This window comes from Hemiscyllium ocellatum, unplaced genomic scaffold (genome assembly GCF_020745735.1).
Source record: "Hemiscyllium ocellatum isolate sHemOce1 unplaced genomic scaffold, sHemOce1.pat.X.cur. scaffold_169_pat_ctg1, whole genome shotgun sequence".
NCBI classification, from domain to species: Eukaryota; Metazoa; Chordata; class Chondrichthyes; order Orectolobiformes; family Hemiscylliidae; genus Hemiscyllium; species Hemiscyllium ocellatum.
This window is the reverse complement of record NW_026867852.1, coordinates 1,412,695-1,430,864: the sequence shown is the minus strand read 5'-3', so window position 1 is coordinate 1,430,864 and position 18,170 is coordinate 1,412,695. Positions and strand designations below refer to the sequence as shown.

The 18,170-nt window shown below is 45.6% G+C and overlaps 1 long non-coding RNA gene across 4 annotated transcripts in view; it reads left to right on the top strand.

The window, feature by feature from the left end:
• Positions 1–18,170, top strand: part of LOC132810388 (uncharacterized) — a 54,241-nt gene that overhangs the window by 18,822 nt on the left and 17,249 nt on the right. For 3 of the 4 annotated variants that reach the window (XR_009642805.1, XR_009642807.1, XR_009642808.1), the window contains 2 exons: positions 4,632–4,738; positions 7,152–7,228. This is a non-coding gene — a long non-coding RNA (uncharacterized LOC132810388). Of the gene's footprint in view, positions 1–4,631; positions 4,739–7,151; positions 7,229–18,170 lie in introns of those variants that run through there. The other variant, XR_009642806.1, reaches the window with a different exon arrangement.

Genomic DNA, 18,170 nt, shown 5'->3' with positions numbered 1-18,170 from the left:
TGTGTTGGAGTTGGCACATTCTCCCCAGTGTTTGTGAGGGTTTCCTTCGGATATTCAAATTTACTCCTACAGTCCAAAGATGTGTAGGTTAGTTGGATGAACCATGTTAAATTTCCCATAGTGTCCAGATGCAGTATATGAGGTTTTGGGATGTGCAGGCAAATCTCTGCCTGATGTGAAAAGATCGTTTTGAGGTCCTGGACAGAGCTCAGTGAGGTGTGGCTGAACGTTTTACATTTCCCGTGGCGGTAAGGGAAGGTCAAAGGTGTGGAGCATGTGTTGGTGGGAGGGTGTGGACCTAACAAGGGAGGTGCAGAGGGAATGGTCTCTGTGGAACGCAGATAGCGGTGGGGAGGGAAATATGTCTATGGTGGGGTCTGACTTTAGGTAGCAGAAATAAGAGGTTAATGCGCTGTATCTGGAGATTAGTGGGGTGGAAGATGAAGACCGCAGGGCTGTATTCTTTATTGTGGCTGGAGGGGTGGGGTAAAGGTGGAGGTGCGGGAAGTGGAGGGTATGTGTTGGAGGGCATTGTTGATCAAGTCGGAGGAAAGTTACGGTCCTTGAAGTAGGCCTTTCTGGGATGTCCTGGAATAGAATCCAAAGAGATTAAACGAATATATCACAGACAAAAGATTAACTGGACCAGAGAATAGGACCGCTTAAAGGTCAACAAGGCTGTCTATGGAATCACAGAGGGTGTGAAATATATGCAAATATTTCACGTCATTTTTACTGGAGAAGTATATGGAAGCTCGAGAGTTTGGAGAAATAAACAATGATAACTTTGAAAGTGTCCATGTTACAGGGGAAGTGGGACTGGATGTCTTAAATCACATCAAGGTGGATAAAGCCCTGGAACCTGATCAGGTGTATCCTGGAACTTTCTGGAAATCTAGGGAACTGATTGTTGAGCCTCTCCTGAGGTATTTGTATCGTTGATAGTGACAGGTGAGGTGCCATTATTTTTAAAAAGGTGGTAAGGAGGGGCCATGGAACAAGAGAACAGTGAGCCTGAAGTCAGGCAGTCAAGTTGGTGGAAGGGATTCTGAAGGACAGGATATCCATCTATTTGGAAAGGTAAGGAATGATCAGGGAGAGTCACTGTGGCTTTGTACATGCACAATTGTGTTTCACTAACTTGAGTGAGTGTTTTGAAGTGACAAAGAAAATTGATTAAGCCAGGCGGTGAATGTTGTTTATATGGACATTCAACAAGGTTCCACAAAGCAGACTGGTTAGCAGGGTTAGATCACATGGAATGCAGGGAGAGCAAGCCATTACAAAACTACCTTGAATGTAGGAGACAGAGGATGATGATTGAGGTTTGCTTTGCGGACTGGAGGCCTGTGAGCAGCAGTGTGCTGCAGGGATGGATATTGGGCCCTTAAATAAATGACTTGTATGTGAATATATGAGATATGGTCAGTAGGTTTACAGAAGACACCAAAATTGGAGGTGTAGTGGACAGTGAAGAAGGTTAGTTCAGAATACAACAGGATCTTGATCAGATGGGCCATTGGAGCAAGGAATTGCAGACTGAGTTCAAATTAGATAAATGTGAGCTGTTATATTTTGGAAAGGCAAATCAGGGCAGGACTTATGCACTTAATGTTAAAGTCCTGGGGAACATTGCTGAACAATGGAACCTTGGAGTGCAGGTTCATAGTTCCCTGAAAGTAGAGTCACAGGTAGGCAGGGGAGTGAATGCAGCATTTGGTACGCTCCCCGTTATTGGTCAATGCATTGAATGCAGCTGTTGTGATGTCATATTGTGGCTGGACAGGGCACTGATGAAGGCCCTTCTGGAATTCTGTTGTCAGTTCCAATCTCCCTGTTCTTGGAATAATGTTGAGAAACTTGAAAGGGTTCAGAAAACATTTGCAAGGACTTTCCTGGGGTTGGACGATTTGAGCTATTGGGAAAGGCTGAATAGGCTGGGACTATTTTCCCTGGAGATTTGGAGGCTGAGAGGTGATCTTATAAAGTCATGAAGGGCATGGATAAGGTGAGCAGTCAGGGACTTTTTCCCAAGTTCGGTGGCTCCAGAACGAGAGGGTACAGGCTTAAGGTGAGAGGGAAAAGATTTAAAGGGGATTTAAGGGGCATCGTGTTCATGTTGAGGGCATTGCAAGTATGGAATGAGCTGCCAGAGGAAGGGGTGGAGGCTAGTACAATTGCAGCATTTAAAAGGCATCTGACTGGGTACATGAAGAGGGAGGTTTTAGAGGGATAAGGGTGAACCGCTGGCAAATGGGACTCCATTAACGCTCTCCGTTAATGGTCAATGCATTGAATACAGAAGCTGGGACGTCATATTGTGGCTGGACAGGACGTTGATTAAGCCACTTCTGGAATTCTGTTTTCAGTTTGAATTTCCCTGTTCTGGGAAGGATGTTGTGAAATTTGAAAAGGTTTGGACAAGATTTACAAAAACGTTACCAGGATTGGAGGATTTGGGCTACAGGGAGGGGCTGAATAGGCTGGGGCTGAGAGGTGACTTCATTGAGATTTATAAAATCACGAGGCGCGTGGATAAGGTGAGCAGCTGGCATCCTTTTTCCTCAGGTTAGGTGGGTCCAAAACTAGAGCACATGGGTTTAAGTTGAGAGGGCAAAGATTTAAAAGGGATCGAACTGGCAACATTTTCAAGCTGAGTGTGGTGTGTGTATTGGAGAGGCTACCAGATGAAGTAGTGGAGGCTGAAAAATCACAAAATTTAAAAGGCTTCCAATTGGGTACATGAATAGGAAGGGTTTTGATGGATACAGGCCAATAGATGGTAAATGGGAATCCATTAGTTTAGGATTCCTTGTTGGCACAGACGAATTGGACCGGAGGTCTGTTTCTTTGATCTTAATAAATTAAGATGCATTCCTCTCTTTTGTGCAGAGCTAGCTGAAGCACAGATAATTATCCTTGGAGCTGAGAAGGTGAAGCAGTGATTTTGACCTGGTGCCGATTTTGTTCCAAGGTCTTGAATTTGCAAAGAGAGAGAGGAATTGTTAACCCTGTCACAATTTTTAGTAACTACGTTCAAGTAATTGGCAAATAATACAAGGTGAAAATGTGAACACTATTTTACTCAGTAAGTTCTGAGCATCTGGAACAGTCTGAACGACACAGATTCAGCAGGTATTTTGAAACAGACTTGGAATTTTACTTTTTAAGGAAAGATTTGGGGGTAGTTGGGACAGATTTGCACCATCTACAGAGGGAGAGAGGACAGCTCCAATGGGCTGAATAGCCCCCAGCCCCAGTGCTCTGTGATACTGCCCCATTCACTGTGAATGATGAAGCTCATCCCAGGGCAGAGAGAGGGAGGAGCTCACCTCTCAATCGGCGCCGGCTTGATTAACGGCAGCTCCAGACCAATAGGAGGAGAGTCTGTGTGGTCCTGCAGCCAATGGGAGTGAATGAGGGGTGTGGCCAGCAAACGACACCTGTCCATGAGCTGTGCAGGTGCAGTGTCACTGGGTGGGGGTGGGAGAGACAGCAGAGACTGGGACAGAGGCTGTTGGACCTGAATTACAAACTCCCGGTAAATTAAATCCAAAAGAACTGCAGATGCTGTAAATCAGAAACAACAACCAGGAGGGTCTGGAAAAGCTCAGCAGGTCTGGCAGCATCTGTGATGAGAAATCAGAGTTAACGTTTCGGATCTGGTGTCCCTTCCACAGAACAGATGTTACTGAGAAAAAAAAGTCCGTTTATGTGCAGAAGATAGTGTGGGGGGATGGGGGCAAGATAAAAGGAGTAAAGGTGGGGATAGAGTGAGAAGAGCGGTTGGATAAAGGAGTGGATAACGATCTGACTGGGGGAGGGTGACTAGCTGTTAATGGAGACTATTAGTGGCTAACCATAGGTAGTGTGTAATGACAGGCTGTGACATGAGGTGGCTACGACATGAGGTTGTTAACCTGTGGTTAGCCACGAACTGTCTCCATTGTAAGCTGTTGCCCACCTATATCACTCCACGATTGGAGCTGCTGAGGACACAAACCTTTGGAATATCCTCCCTAACCCCCTCTGTCCGCCTTAAAGATGTATCTAAAAATCGTTCTCTTTAATCAACGTTTCCATCATCCGTGAAGCATTTTAGGAGATTTGTCAATGTGAAAGGCTCCATACAATGCAGGTAGTTGCTGTTATTGTCTGACATCAGGAGAAACAGGGATGAGCCCTCTCTCTCTCTCACCTGATGAACAACAGCCAAAGCAGGAAGCACTGAGCATGCTCCAGCCCACAATGGGCCTCGGATTATTGATGTCAGCGCAGGACCAATAAGAGTGGGGGGAACGAGGCTGGAGGACCAGGATGTGCCAGTTGTTCCTTCAACCAATCGGAGTGAATGAGGGGCGAGACAATACTCAACCACGTGATAAACTTCACTGGCAGCACAGTGTTGTTGTGGCCAAGGCATTGGAAATGTGTGAAGGTGCAGGGCAGGGGAAAGGAAAGACATAGACCAGAAAGAGAAGGAAATGTTCATGGTATGGGATGAGAGGTTTTACAGAACTTAGTGCACATTGTGAATCACAAATTTGAAAATCCCAAATTCTGCCCCATTTTCCCTCCTTATAATGCATTTTGCACTCCCTGAAATAGCAACTGTGTTTCTCCCTCCACAGATCCCAGTGATCAGTGCCAAAGCCCCATTGCCTGTGGAGAGGGTGATGTTTGATTTCCCTGTCCAGCTGCAGTTCATGTGGTGAAGGTGCTCCCACAATGTGGTTGGGTAAGTGCTGTTATAGATTATTCACTCAGCAATATTGAAGAGTTGACAATGTATGTGCAAATCAGCAGCAGTTTGTTTTTTTAATCATGGTTATAATTTCACAGAAATACTATTGAAAAATTCTGGCATAAGGCCACAGATTGAGATACTAGGTCAAGTGATCAAAAGCATTGCCAAATGACCAGGTTTTCGAGAACATCTGAAAAGAGGAAAGCAGGTCTGAGAGGGTTCAGGTGGGAATTCCAGACAGTGTTGCCTTGGCAACAGTAGAAACAGCCAGACAGGTGAAGCAATGAATAAATACAAATGAGTTGTCAAGGTCTTGCAGGGTGTGTGGTGCAGGGAGACAGGGATGTTCACAGGGTGAGAATTTTAAATTGTTGCCTGTAAATAGGAGCCTTTTGATGGATCAACTAGTTTTGGTACAAGTGAGCACTTGGGCAGGAGGCTTTAAGATACTCTTGAGATTACATGTAAGTTGAATGTGGGAGGCTGGCCAAGAGTGTTTGGATAATTAAGTCTGGAGATAAATACTCGTCCATCCCTGCATTCAGTAAATGAGCTGAGACTAGGGTGGAGTTGGGTGATGTCACCAATGAAGAAAGTGTGTTTTTGGAGTTGGGCTCTTCCTCCACATCACCCCCACCTCCCTCCCCTCACCAAATCACAGGTATTGTTCCTTGTTCTGTCTGTCTGTCTTTTCTGGTTATGTCCTTCTCTCCCATTCTGCTACGAAGTAATATTTTGACCTCACCGTTGTTGGAAAAACCTACTTCATCCCCACTCTCCCATTCCTTTCTAAATTCCTTGTATGTGGTGTCCCTCAAGGATCGATTCTTGGTCCCTCCTGTTTCTCACCCACATACTGTCAGGAGGTGACATCGTCCAAAAGCACCGTCTGAGGGTTCACATGTACACTGACAATGCCTAGCTCTCCCTCCCCATCATCCCTCTCCATTACTCAGTTATCAAACTGCTCATCACACTCCCACTACGCGATTGGCTGCAATTTCCTGCAATGGAACATTGAAATGGTTAAACCCATTGCCTTCAGTTGCTATTACAAATTCCTTTCCCTTACTGCTGAGCCTCCCCCTCTCCCTGGGAACTGTCTGAGGCAGAACTACACTCTTCACAATATTGCTCTCATATCTGTAACCCCAAGGTGACCTTCTGATCAGGTATCTACACAATCACAAACACCAGGAATTCCAATCTCTAAAACGTTGCTTCCCCCCCCCCCCTTCACCCCAGCTCCATTGCTACTGAAACCCCTGACCCGTGTTGATGTTGCCTTAAACTTGACGAATCTAAAACAGAACCCTTGATTCCGTGACTATCCGAGTATCTGATTCCAGATCCCTCATGATGGGAAACATCCTCTCAGTATTTACCCTGTCAAACTCCTTAAGAATCCTGCATGTTACAATGAGATCACCTCTCATTCTTCCCAAATCCAGTGAGTAGAGTCCCAACATTTTCAGCCTTTTCTTAAAAGATAATCCCTACAAGCCAGTGATCATCCCAGTTAATCTTTTCTGAAATGCCTCGGATGTCATTATGTATTCCCTTAAATAAAGGGACCAAAACTTCTGTCATTACTCCAGATGTGGTCTCACTCGCACTTTGTAAAGTTACTCTCAGGTATATACTCCAAACACTTACACTGAAAACTCCTTGTAATAAGAAACAACGTTCCATTCCCCATCCTGATTCCCTGTTATAACTGTGTTTCCTACGCAATTACCCCTGGTCCCTTTGTGGTGCAGCTTTCGACAGTTTCCACCATTTACATAGCACTCTGTTCTTTTATTATCTCCTCCAAAATGAGCAACTTCACAATTTCCCAAATTATGCTCCATTTGCTAACTTGTTGCCCACTTCTCCAATGAATCCCTCTCTGTAAACTGTTTATAATCCTTTTGGAACTTTACCGTTCTGCCTTTTCTCAGAGATTTCCCCGCTCATTCTTCTAAACATTTCCTGGGAGCACTGGGCAGTGGGAAGCAGTTGTTACCCTTTCAGAGAGACTCTTTGGAATGACTGGGAGGAGCTTGCTGCTCATGGGTCAGAATGGAGACAACTTGCCCATCGAGCTGCATGAGCCTTTCACCCCCCCTGTCTAATTGATGAGGCACAGCGGCAGCACGGAAGGAAAGAAAAGGAAGCACATCCTGCTCTCCACATCGCACTGACTCTTGAAACATTGTGTCCCATGTGTCAAAGATCTGCCCTGTTCAGTCACATGAAGACCCAGTGTGGAAACTCACAGAAACCCATACAGATTTCCCCCTGAACTAACTGCTGACCCCCACAAGGGGTAATGTGTCCAGTCATCCTGGGCCAGGAGGAGGGGGTGGTGAGAGTTTCTTAAATGAACTGACAGTGACAGTTTTATAAACGTGTATTACAGGTGGACATTCAGATGGTAATCTCAGTAATTGTAACGCCAAACTGTGACAAAATTACTCAATTCATCAGGAGCTGGATATTCACATTGTGTGTGAGTATTGTATTCCAGCTCATTCCCATTTGCTGCATAAATGTCCTCTTTTGAATCACCCCACACTCTCAGTAGATCTCCCCCAAGTCTTCAATATGTGTCCTGTAATCCTTTTCTGATGAACTCATGAGTGTAAGGTGGATTATTCTAAATCTGTAAACCCCTCTGTCACAGTGCACCCGCAATTTCCTCTGCTACAAGGAGAACAATCTGTTTCCCCAAACCCCTGATTCCCCAATGTCTGTTTGCTCCCTATAAGGCACACATCAGGATTGTGTTGGAACATTCTCCACTTGCCTGCATCAGTGCAGACACCAACAATATTAAAGTGAACATCCTCCAGGACAAAGCACTGTGCCTGAGTGGTGTCCCATCCACCACCTTCAGCGTTCCCTCTCCCCATCCCCAGGGTACAGTGGCATCACTGTGTAAAAGGGATAGGCAGCATTGTCTGACCAGACCATAGGGCTGCTGTCTCATTAGGGAGAAATGTCTGGTGGTGGGTTTAACCTGAAGGTTACCACAGCCCAGGCAAGGGGAGAGGTTGAGAACAAGAGTCCATCTATTGTAGATGGATATTCTTGATATTTATTAACAACACCCATGTCTCTGCAACTAAAATCCCCCATTCCTTGAACCATCCTGGTAAATCTCCTGTGCCCCCTCTCAGGGACTCTGCCATCCTTCCCAATGTGTGGGGGATCTCTGGTTTGCACAGACCCAGCTGCTCTGTGTTCCTGTGGGCGATGTCATCATCGAGCAACAGTTGCATTGAACCTCACTGTCTGTAAGGGTGGGAGACACAGAAATCCCGGTAGCATTTGAGATGTATTTAGTGTGCACTTGCAATGCCATGATAGATGAGACTTTTCCACAATTATTGGAAAATAGATGAGGACAGGTAGGTGGTAGTTTTCTTTGTCACAGACCCGATGTGCTACCAGAGCCTTTTTCTGTTCTGTAGACCGCTAAGATGTTTATTATAGGAATATGACAGGCTCCATTGGACTTCGGGTCAGAAAGGGTGATACTAGAGTAGATGACAGATGATTGGCCGATGTTTTGGGAGGAAAAGGAGATTGAGAGGTTTAAGGAAGAATTCAGAAGCTCAGCACAGAATCGGAAAGGGCCGTCATCAAGTGAGAAATAAACATTGGGAATCCTGAAGGCTGGAAATAAAAAAGGCACATATAGCAGAGCTTTGAGAGACTGGAGGGGATTAGAGATAGGGAGAGTAATGAAGCTGGAGGAGATGAAAGTTGGAGAGGATTCTGAGGATTGAGGATGTTACAGAGATAGAGATATTTCTGATAGACTTTTTTGAGTTTTGAGGCTGGAGAGGAATTATCGAGATAAGGAAGAGTTGTAAGACTGGATGAGGTGGCATTGACGGAGAGTTCCGAGCATAGAGGAATTTACAGAGACAACGAGCGATAGAGTCAGAACGTTATACAGCACTGACACACACCCTGTGTTCCAACCAGTCCGTGTCAACCATAAATTCGAACTGAACTAATCGCATCTACCTCCACTTAGTCCAAATCCATCCAAGCATTCCCTATCGATATACAGGTCCAAATGCTTTTTCCTCTTAGAATCCCATTCCCCTACCGTTTTACTCTACATTTACCCCTTACTAATTCACTAAACCCAATCATCCCTGAACACTATGGGCAATTGAGGACTGCCAGTTCACCTACCCTGTACATCTGTGGCTTGTGGGAAGAAACGGGAGCACCTGGAGGAACTCACGCTGACATGGGGAAGCATATCCAAACTCCGCATGGACAGCCACCCAATGCAGGAATTGAACCTGTGTCCCTGGCAGCAGTGCTAACCATTGAGCCACTGTGCCACCCTTAAATTGTAATTGTATTCACAGCTACCACGTCCTCTGCTAGTTTATTCCACATGTGAATCACTCTCTGTACAAAAACAAAAGTAAAATCCGGAACGTCTTTTTAGAGTCTTCCTTTTCTCACCCACTCTTGAATCGCGCCCCCTCCTGGAAAGGGCACCTGCTGTTCACATTACCTATACTCTTCAGGATTTTATAAACCTCCAATAAGGTCACCCCTCCGCCTCCTACACCCCAGTGAAAGAAGTCCCAGCCTACCTAGCCTCTCCTTATAGCCGAAAGCATCCATTCCCATCAACATCCTGGTAAATCTCTTCTGAACCCGCTCCGACTTAATAACATCTGTCCTATAACAGCACAACCTGAACTGAGCACAGTATTCCAGAAGAGGCCTCACCAACATCCTGTACAACCTCAATGTAATGTCCCAACTCCTATACTCAAAGGTGTGAGCAATGAAGGCAAGTGTGCTATACATCTTCTGAACAACCCTGTCTACATGTGACATAAACTGCAAAGATCTGAACCCCGAGGTCTCTTTGTTCTATATCACTATGCAAGGCCCGACTTTTAATCAGTGTTAAGTCCTGCCCTTTTATCAAGATGAAATATTTGGCATTTATTCCAATCCAGAACATCCTTCTAGTATAAAGGCAATAGAAGTATACTTAAGAGGAAAATCAGTAAGGCAAAAAGGGGACAGGACACAGTATTGGCCAATAGGGTGAGGACAATCCAAAGGGTTTTTATAAATACATTAAGAGCAAATGGGTTACTAGAGACAGAATAGGGCTCCTCAAGGATCAGCAAGGCAGCCTGTGTGTGGATCTGCAGGCGATGGGGTGGGGAGGGGATACTAAACAAGTATTTTGCATCAGCATTTACTGTGGAGAAGGATATGGAAGATATAGAATGTTGGAAATCGATGGTGACACCTTGAAAAATGTCCATATTACAGCGAAGGTGGTACTGGATGTCTTGGAACGCAGAAAGGTGGATAAATGCCCAGGATTTCATCAGGTGTGTCCTAAAATTCTGTAGGAAGCTAGGGAAGTGATTGCTGGGCCCCTTGCTGAGATTTTTATATCAGCGATAGTCACAGCTGAGGTGCCAGAAGACTGGGGGTTGGTTAATATGATGATACTGTTTAATGAAGGCGGTTTGGACAAGCCCGGGAACTACAGACCTGTGAGCCTGATGTTGGTGCCAGACAAGTTGTTGGAGGGAACCCTGAGGGACTGGATTTGCATGTATTTGGAAAAGCAAGGACTGATTAGGGATAGTCAGCATGGCTTTGTGTGCGGGAAATCATGTCACTTACTTGACTGAGCTGTTTTATGAAGAAGTAAGAAAGTGGATTTTTGAGGGCAGAGCGGTAGATGGGATCTATATGGACTTCAGTAAGGCGTTCGACAAGGTTCGCCATGGAAGACTAGTTAGCAAGATGAGATCTCACCATACCAGGAGAACTAGCCATTTGGAATATAGAACTGCCTCAAAGGTAGAAGACAGAGGGTGGTGGTAGAAGGTTGTTTTTCGGACTGGAGGACTGTGACCACTGGAGTGCCACAAGGGTCGGTGCTGGGTCCACTACTTCTCATCATTTACATAAATGATTTGGATGTGAACATAGGAGGTATTGTTAGTAAGTTTCCAGGTGACACCAAAATTGGAGGTGTAGTGGGCAGTGAAGAAGGGTACCTCAGGTTTCAATGGGATCTTGATCAGATGGGGAAATGGGCTGAGGCGTGGCAGATGGAATTTAATTTAGATAAATGTGAGGTGCTGCTTTTTGGAAAAGCAAAGCCTAGCAGGACTGATAGACTTAATGGTCAGGTCCGAGGGAGTGTTACTGAGCAAAGTTTCCTTACAGTGCAGGTTCCTAATTCCTTGAAAGTAGAGTCGCAGGTGGATAGGATAGTGAAGGTGATTGGTATGATTTACATTATTGGTCCGAGCAGTGAGTACAGGAGTTGAGCGGTCATGTTGTGGCTGTACAGGACATTGGTTTGGCCACTCTTACAATATTGAGTGCAATTCTGTTTTCCACCTATCAGAAGGATGTTGTGGAACTTGAAAGGTTCAGAAAAGATTGGTGGCAGAATATTCTTTAAAGGGTAGAATAACCAGTGGGAGGTCATTGGACATTGGTACCAATGACACAGGAAGAGAAAAAGATAGGTCCTGATGAGAGAAGATAGCAAATTAGCCTGGAATATAAAAAAGTAGATACTCGGTCGTAATATCTGAATTACTCCCAATGCTACATGCTAGTGAGAGTAGGAATAGCAGGATGGAGGAGATGAATGATTGGCTAAAGATCTGGTGTAGGGCAGAAGGATTCACATCTTTTGGTCATTGAATTCTCCTCTGGAGTAGAAGTGACTTGAATAAGAAGGATGGATTGTCCCTGAATTGGAAGGTGACTAATATCCAGGCAGGGAGATTTGCTAGTACTACTCGGGAGGCATTAAACCAGTGAGGGAGTGGGGGTAAACCTAAAGAGATAGTGAGAAAGGAGGTAAGTCTGAGGCTGGTACAGTTCAGAAATCAAACAGTCAAGGCAGAACGCGGTAGAACCGAGCAGTTACACTGCATTTACTTCAATGCAAGAGGCCTGACAGGGAAGGCAGATGAGCTCAGGTTATGGTTTGAACGTGGGACTGGGATATCATCGGTATTATAGAAATATGACTCAGGGATGGATGTGACTGGCAGCTGTATGTTCCAGGGTATAGATGCTATAGGAAGGATAGAAAGGGGGACAAGAGAGGAGGACGAGTGGTGTTTTTGGTTAGGGATAGCATTAGAGTTGTGCTTGGGGACGATATTCATGGGAGTAAGTTCAGTGAAATTATTTGGACGGAACTGGGAAATAAGAAAGGATTGATCACCTTATTGTTAATATCTGCGTGTGTTTCATCTGATTGCTCTGGTTTCCTCCCACTATGTAAAGATGTGCAGGTTAGGTGGATTATCCAGGCTGAATTACCCACAGTGTTCAGGGATGTGCAGGTTGGGTGGATTATCCAGGCTGAATTACCCACAGTGTTCAGGGATGTGCAGGTTGGGTGGATTATCCATGGGAAAGGCAGCATTACATGGGTAGGGTGGGAGTCTCTGAGGGTCAGTGCGGATGTGATGGGCTGAATGACCTGCTTCCCCACTGTCTGGATTCTCTGATAATTATAATAGTTTTAAAATAGTTCCAAAAAAGAATAGACCAGATCTAAAAGTTGCTGTTCTAAATTGGATAAAGGTGCATTGTGATTGAACAAGATAAAATCTTTCAATACTTCTTTGCTATTCCCAGGTAAAGGGACGGCTGAAAAGTGGGAACGTAACATAAGGAATAGGAGCAGGAGGAGGCCATCTGGCCCCTCCAGCCTGCTCTGCCATTCAATAAGATCAGGGCTGATCTCAGCTCCACTTTACTGCTCTCTCCCATAACCTTTAATTCCTTTCCTGTTCGTAAATCTACATTTTGACCTAAAGACATTCAAGATGAAAGTCTCAACTGTTTCAATCAGCTGGGAATTCCACAGATTCACAACCCTTTAGCTGAAGAAGTTTCTCCTGAACTCAGTCCTAAATCTGATACCCCCTTATTTTGTCGCTATGCACCATAGTTTGTCCAGTCCACAGTGGAAATGACCTCCCTGCTTCTATCTTATCTACTCCTTTCATAATTTTATATTTTTCCTATACAATCTCCCATTATTCTAAATTCCAATGAGGATCATGCCAGTTTTGGCAATCTCTGCTCAGAAGGCAACCCTTTCAACTCCAGACTCAAACTAGTGACCCTGCTCTGCACCCCCTCCAGCGCCATTACATCCTTCCTGAAGTAGGGGACGAAAACCTGTACACAGTACTCCAGGTGTGGCCTCCCCAGCCCCCTGTACAGCTGCAGCATAACCATCCCTCTAGCAATGAAGGACAATATTCCCTTCACTGCCTTAATTACCTGCTGTACCTGCAAACCAGCTTCCTGTGATTCATGCACAAGGACACCCAGCTCCCTCTGTACAGCAGCCTGCTGCATGTTTTCACCATTTCATCATCCAGTTTGCTGTTAGTCCGACCAAAATGGATGACCTCACATATCCCAACATTGTCCTCCATCTGCCAGACCCTTAACCACTCAATTAACCTCTCTGTATCCCTGTGCAGACTGACAGTGGCCTCTGCACACATTGCTCTACCACTCATCTTAGTGTCGTCCACTTTTCATGAATCCATGCTGTGTCTGCTCGATGAGACAATTTCTATCCACATAGCTCACTATTTCTTTCTTGAGAGATCAGACATTTCCCCCACTACAGAAGTTATGCTGACACGTCCATTTTAAAATATTGGCATCACATTTGCAGCTTTCCAATCTGTTAGAACCGTCCCAGAGTCAGCAAATTTTAGTGAATTATCACGAGTGTATTTGCTATTTACCCACTGCCATTCCTTACAGTCCCCGGGGATGCATTCCATCACGGCCAGGAGACCCATCTACCTTTCGGCTGGTATCTTTCCCAGCACTGCCTCTTTACTGAGAATGATTGATTGTTTCTCTGTCTTCATCTGCCATTGCCCCCATAGGCCTGCGACAATGAGTATATAGACAGTATGTTCCTGTTAAGGCCGAGGCTGGGAGGTGTAAGGAATGCTGCTGTCAAGAGGAATTGTGGCTCTGGTCAAGAAAATGAAGGAGGGATATGGCAAGTCCAGACAGCTGGGTTTGTGTGAATACCTAGAGGTATATAGGGGCAGTAGAAGTATACTCGAGGGAAACTAAGAGGGCAAAAAGGGGACGAGAGAGCTTTGTGAAATGGGTTTGGGGAAAATCCAAAGAGATTCTAGAAATACACTAAGGACAAAAGAGTAACCAGGCAGAGAATAGGGACCCTCAAAGATCAACAAAATTGTCTATGGATCTGCAGGAGGCAGGAGAGATACTATCTGCGTATTTCATGTCCGCTTTTACTGAAGGAGGATATGGAAGTGAGAGAGTTTGGAGAAATAAATAGGGATAACTTGACAAGTGTCCATATAAGTTATGAGGCACTGGAACTTGTATAATGCATCAAGATTGATAAATCCCTGATACATGATCAGGTGAATCCCAGAACTTTGTGGGAAGCTAGGGAAGTGATAGTTGGGTCCCTCGCTGAGATATTTGTATCACCGAGGTGCTGGAAGACTGGCGCCATTATTTGAGAAAGGTGATGAGGAAAAGTCAGGGAACAATACACTGGTGAGCCTGGAGTCAGGTAAGTTGTTGGAAGGGCTTCTCAGGGATAGGATTTAGATGTAATTGGAAAGGTAAGAAATGATTAGGGACAGTCAGCATGGCTTTGTGTATGGAAATCACTAACTTGGACTTCAGAAAGACATTCAGGGTGGAAGAACTAGCTATTTGGATATAAAATTGGCTGTAAGGTTGGAGACAGAGGGTAGTGGTGAAGGGTTGCCTTTCGGACTGGAAGCCTGTGATGAGCAATATGGTGTAAGGATCGGTGCAGGGTTCACTGCTTTTCATCATTTATATCAATGATTCCTATGGTTCGTGACTTTAAATAGACACCAAATTGGATCTGGAGGAAGTGGATCGGGAAGAAGGTGACCTCAGAGTACAATGGGACTTCAATCAAATGGGCTGGGGAGTGGCAGGTGGAGTGAATTCAGATAAATGTGAGGTGCTGCATTTTGAAAAAACAAATCAGGGCAGGACTTATACATTTAATGGGAAGGTCCTGGGGAGTGTTGTTGAACAAAGAGACCTTGTCGTGCAGGTTGATAGTTCTTTGAAAGTGGAATCATGGATAGGCAGGGTAGTGAATGAGGCGTTTGGTGTACTTGGTGAGTGCATTGAGTATTGGAGTTGGGACATTGTTTTGCAGCTCTACAAGACATTGATTCAGCCACATCTGGAATTCTGCTTTCAGTCCTGGTCTCCCTGCTGTAGGAGTGATATTACAGAATATGAAAGGATTCTGAAAAGATGTGCAAAAGTGTTGCCAGGGTTGAGGATTTGAGCTATAGGGAGAGGCTGAATAGGCTGGGGCTGTTTTCCCTGGAGCATCGGATGCTGAGAGATGACCTTCGAGGTACATAAAATCGTGAAGGACATGGATAGGGTGAACAACCAGGGTCTTTTCCCAAGGTTAAGTGAGTACAAAACTAGAGGGCACAAGCCTAAGGTGTGAGGCAAGAGATTTTAAAGGGATCTTAGGGGCAATGTTTTCAAGCTGAATATGGAATGAGCTGCCAGAGGAAGTGTGGAGGCTGGTACAATTACAACATTTGAAAGGCATCTGACTGGGTACGTGATTAAGAAAGGTTTAGAAGGATATGGGCAAAGTGCTGGCAAATGGGACAAGATTAATTTGGGATAAATGGGTGGCATGGATGAGTTGGATTGAATGGTCTGTTTCTGTGCTGTACATCTCGGAATTTAACTATTTGAGGACAAATTTGGAGTGCTACGGGTAAATGGGAGGGGAGGAAGGGCAGATTGGCAGCATGTCCAGAGGGAGAGAGTATAGCCGCAATGGGCTGAATAGCCCCCAACCCCTGTGCTCTGTGATACTGCCCCATTCACTGTGAATGATGAAGCTCATCCCAGGGCAGAGCCACAGACATATACAGCACGGAAACAGACCCTTCAGTCGAACTTGTCCGTGCCGACCAGATATCCTATCCTAATCTAGTACGATATGGCAGCAGTTGGCTCATATGCCTCTACACCCTTCCTATTCATACACATCCAGATGCCTTTCAAATGGTATAACTGTACTAGCTGCCACCACTTCCCCTGACAGTAGCTTCCATACACGCACCATCTCTACATGAAAAAAGTAGTCTCTTGCGTCCCTTTTATATCTTTCCCCTCTCACCTTAAACCTATGCTCTCTAGTTCTGGACTCCCCCACCCCAGGGAAAAGACCTTGTCTATTTATCTCATCAATGCCTCCCATGATTTTATAAACCTCTCTATGAGGTTACCCCTCAGCCTCCCACACTCCTGGGAGGATCCCACCACTCATGTCACAATGGGGCCTGGCTGATTGACGGCAGCTTCAGACCAATAGGAGACTAGATGTAATCCTCCAGCCAATGGGAGTGAATGAGGGGTGTTGCCAACAGGCCAGCATGTGACCATGAGCTGTGCACGTGCAGTGTCACTGGGCAGGGGTTGGGAAGAGACCCAGTGAGTGTGAAGGGAGTGGGAGAGAAATGGAGTTAGTGTGGACTGGGAGGGTTTATAAACTCATGATGTAGGCTGCTAGACCTGAATTAGAAACTCCCAGTAAATGAAAACCAAAAGAACTGTGGATGCTTAAATCAGAAACAACAACCAGAAGGTACTGGAAAAGCTCAGCAGGTCTGGCAGCACCTGTGAAGAGAAATCAGAGTTAACATTTTGGATCCGCTGACCCTTCCTCAGAACTGATGTCACTGAGAAAAAATGTCAGTTTATATGCAGAAGGTAGGGGTTAAGGAGTAAATGATAGGTGGTGATATAGTCCAAAAGAGATATAGCAGCAATTGGACAAAGGAATGAATAATGATCTGGCTGGGGGAGAGTGAATAGATGTTAATGGAGACTGTTAGTGACTAACCATAGGTAATGTGTAATGGCAGGCTATGTAATAACAAGGCCTGGTGTGTGGGGTGGGGCACTAGGGCGCAAGGACGTGGGAGACTTAGGACCTAAAATTAATGAATTCCGTTTTAAGGTCAGAGGCCTGAAGGGTCCCCCAAGTACAAAATGAGGTTTGTTCTTCCAGCTTACGTTAAAGTTTGGCGCAGGAGAAGTACAGCCGGTCAGACAGTATCCAAGGAGCAGGAGAATTGACATATTGGGCCTGAGCCCTTCAGCAGGATTCTGAGTGGGGAAGAGGGTTGACAGATAATAGGATGTGTGTGTGGGGCTGGCGAGAAGGTAGTTGGGAAGGCGATAGGAAGATGCTGGTGGAGGGTAATGGTGAGAGGGTGGAGTGGGTAATTAAGAAGGAAGATGGACAGGTGGGACTGTTCAAGAGGGTGGTGCTGAGTTGGAGGGCTGGATCTGGGATATGGTGGGGGGAGGGGAAATGATGAAACATTGATTCTGTACTTAAAGGGTCCCAAGGTAGAAGATGAGGTATTCTTGCTCCAGGAGTCATGTAGCTAGGATTTTGTGGTGGAGGTGGCCCAGGACATGCATGTCCTTGGCAGAGTGAGAGGGTGGGTTGTAGAAATGGTTGACCACAGGACAGTGGGATTGATTGGTGCACGTCTCCCAGAAAGGTTCCCTGAAACATTCTGCAAGTTGGCGTCCTGTCTCCCCATTGTAGAGAGCAATGAACACAATAGATGAGGTTATTCAATGTACAGGAAAATCTCTGCTGGATGTGGAAGGGACCTCTGGTGTCTTGGATGGAGGTGAGGGGAAGGTGTGGGCACAGGTTTCACACCTCTTGCAATGGCAGGCAAAGGTGTTGGGAGTGGAGGATGGGTTGGTGGGGAGCATGGATCTAATGCGGAAGTCACAGGGAATGGTCTCTGAGGAATGCTGAAAGGGGTGTGGAGGGAAAGATATCTCTGTTGGTGGGGTCTGATTGTCGGTGGTGGAAATGGCAGAGGATGATGTGTTGTATCTGGCTGAAAAGCGAGGACTTGGGGGTTCTATCCTTGCTGCGGTTGGAGGGGTGGGGTTCAAGAGCAGAGGTGCAGGAAGTGGTGGAGATACACTGAAGGGTATTGTTGACCACATGGGAGGGGAAATTGCAGTCCTTGAAATACAGGGCCATTTGGTATGTTCTGGAGTGTTCTGCATCAAGCTTCCCTGGAACACTGCATTAAGAATGAGACAGATGTTGGCCAGGGAACAGGCTCGTGTGTTAAAGTGGCAGGCAACTGGAAGCTCAGGTCTGTTTTGGTCTGAGGGGGAGCATAGATTTGTCCAGATTGCACTTCGTCTCTTTGTCGGGACTGTCAGATTTAGTCCCAATCACCCACTTCATGATGCTAACCTGTAAACTCCTTATTTTCAATTCCCTGCAGCTCCTTATAAACACAAATTCCAGTACCGT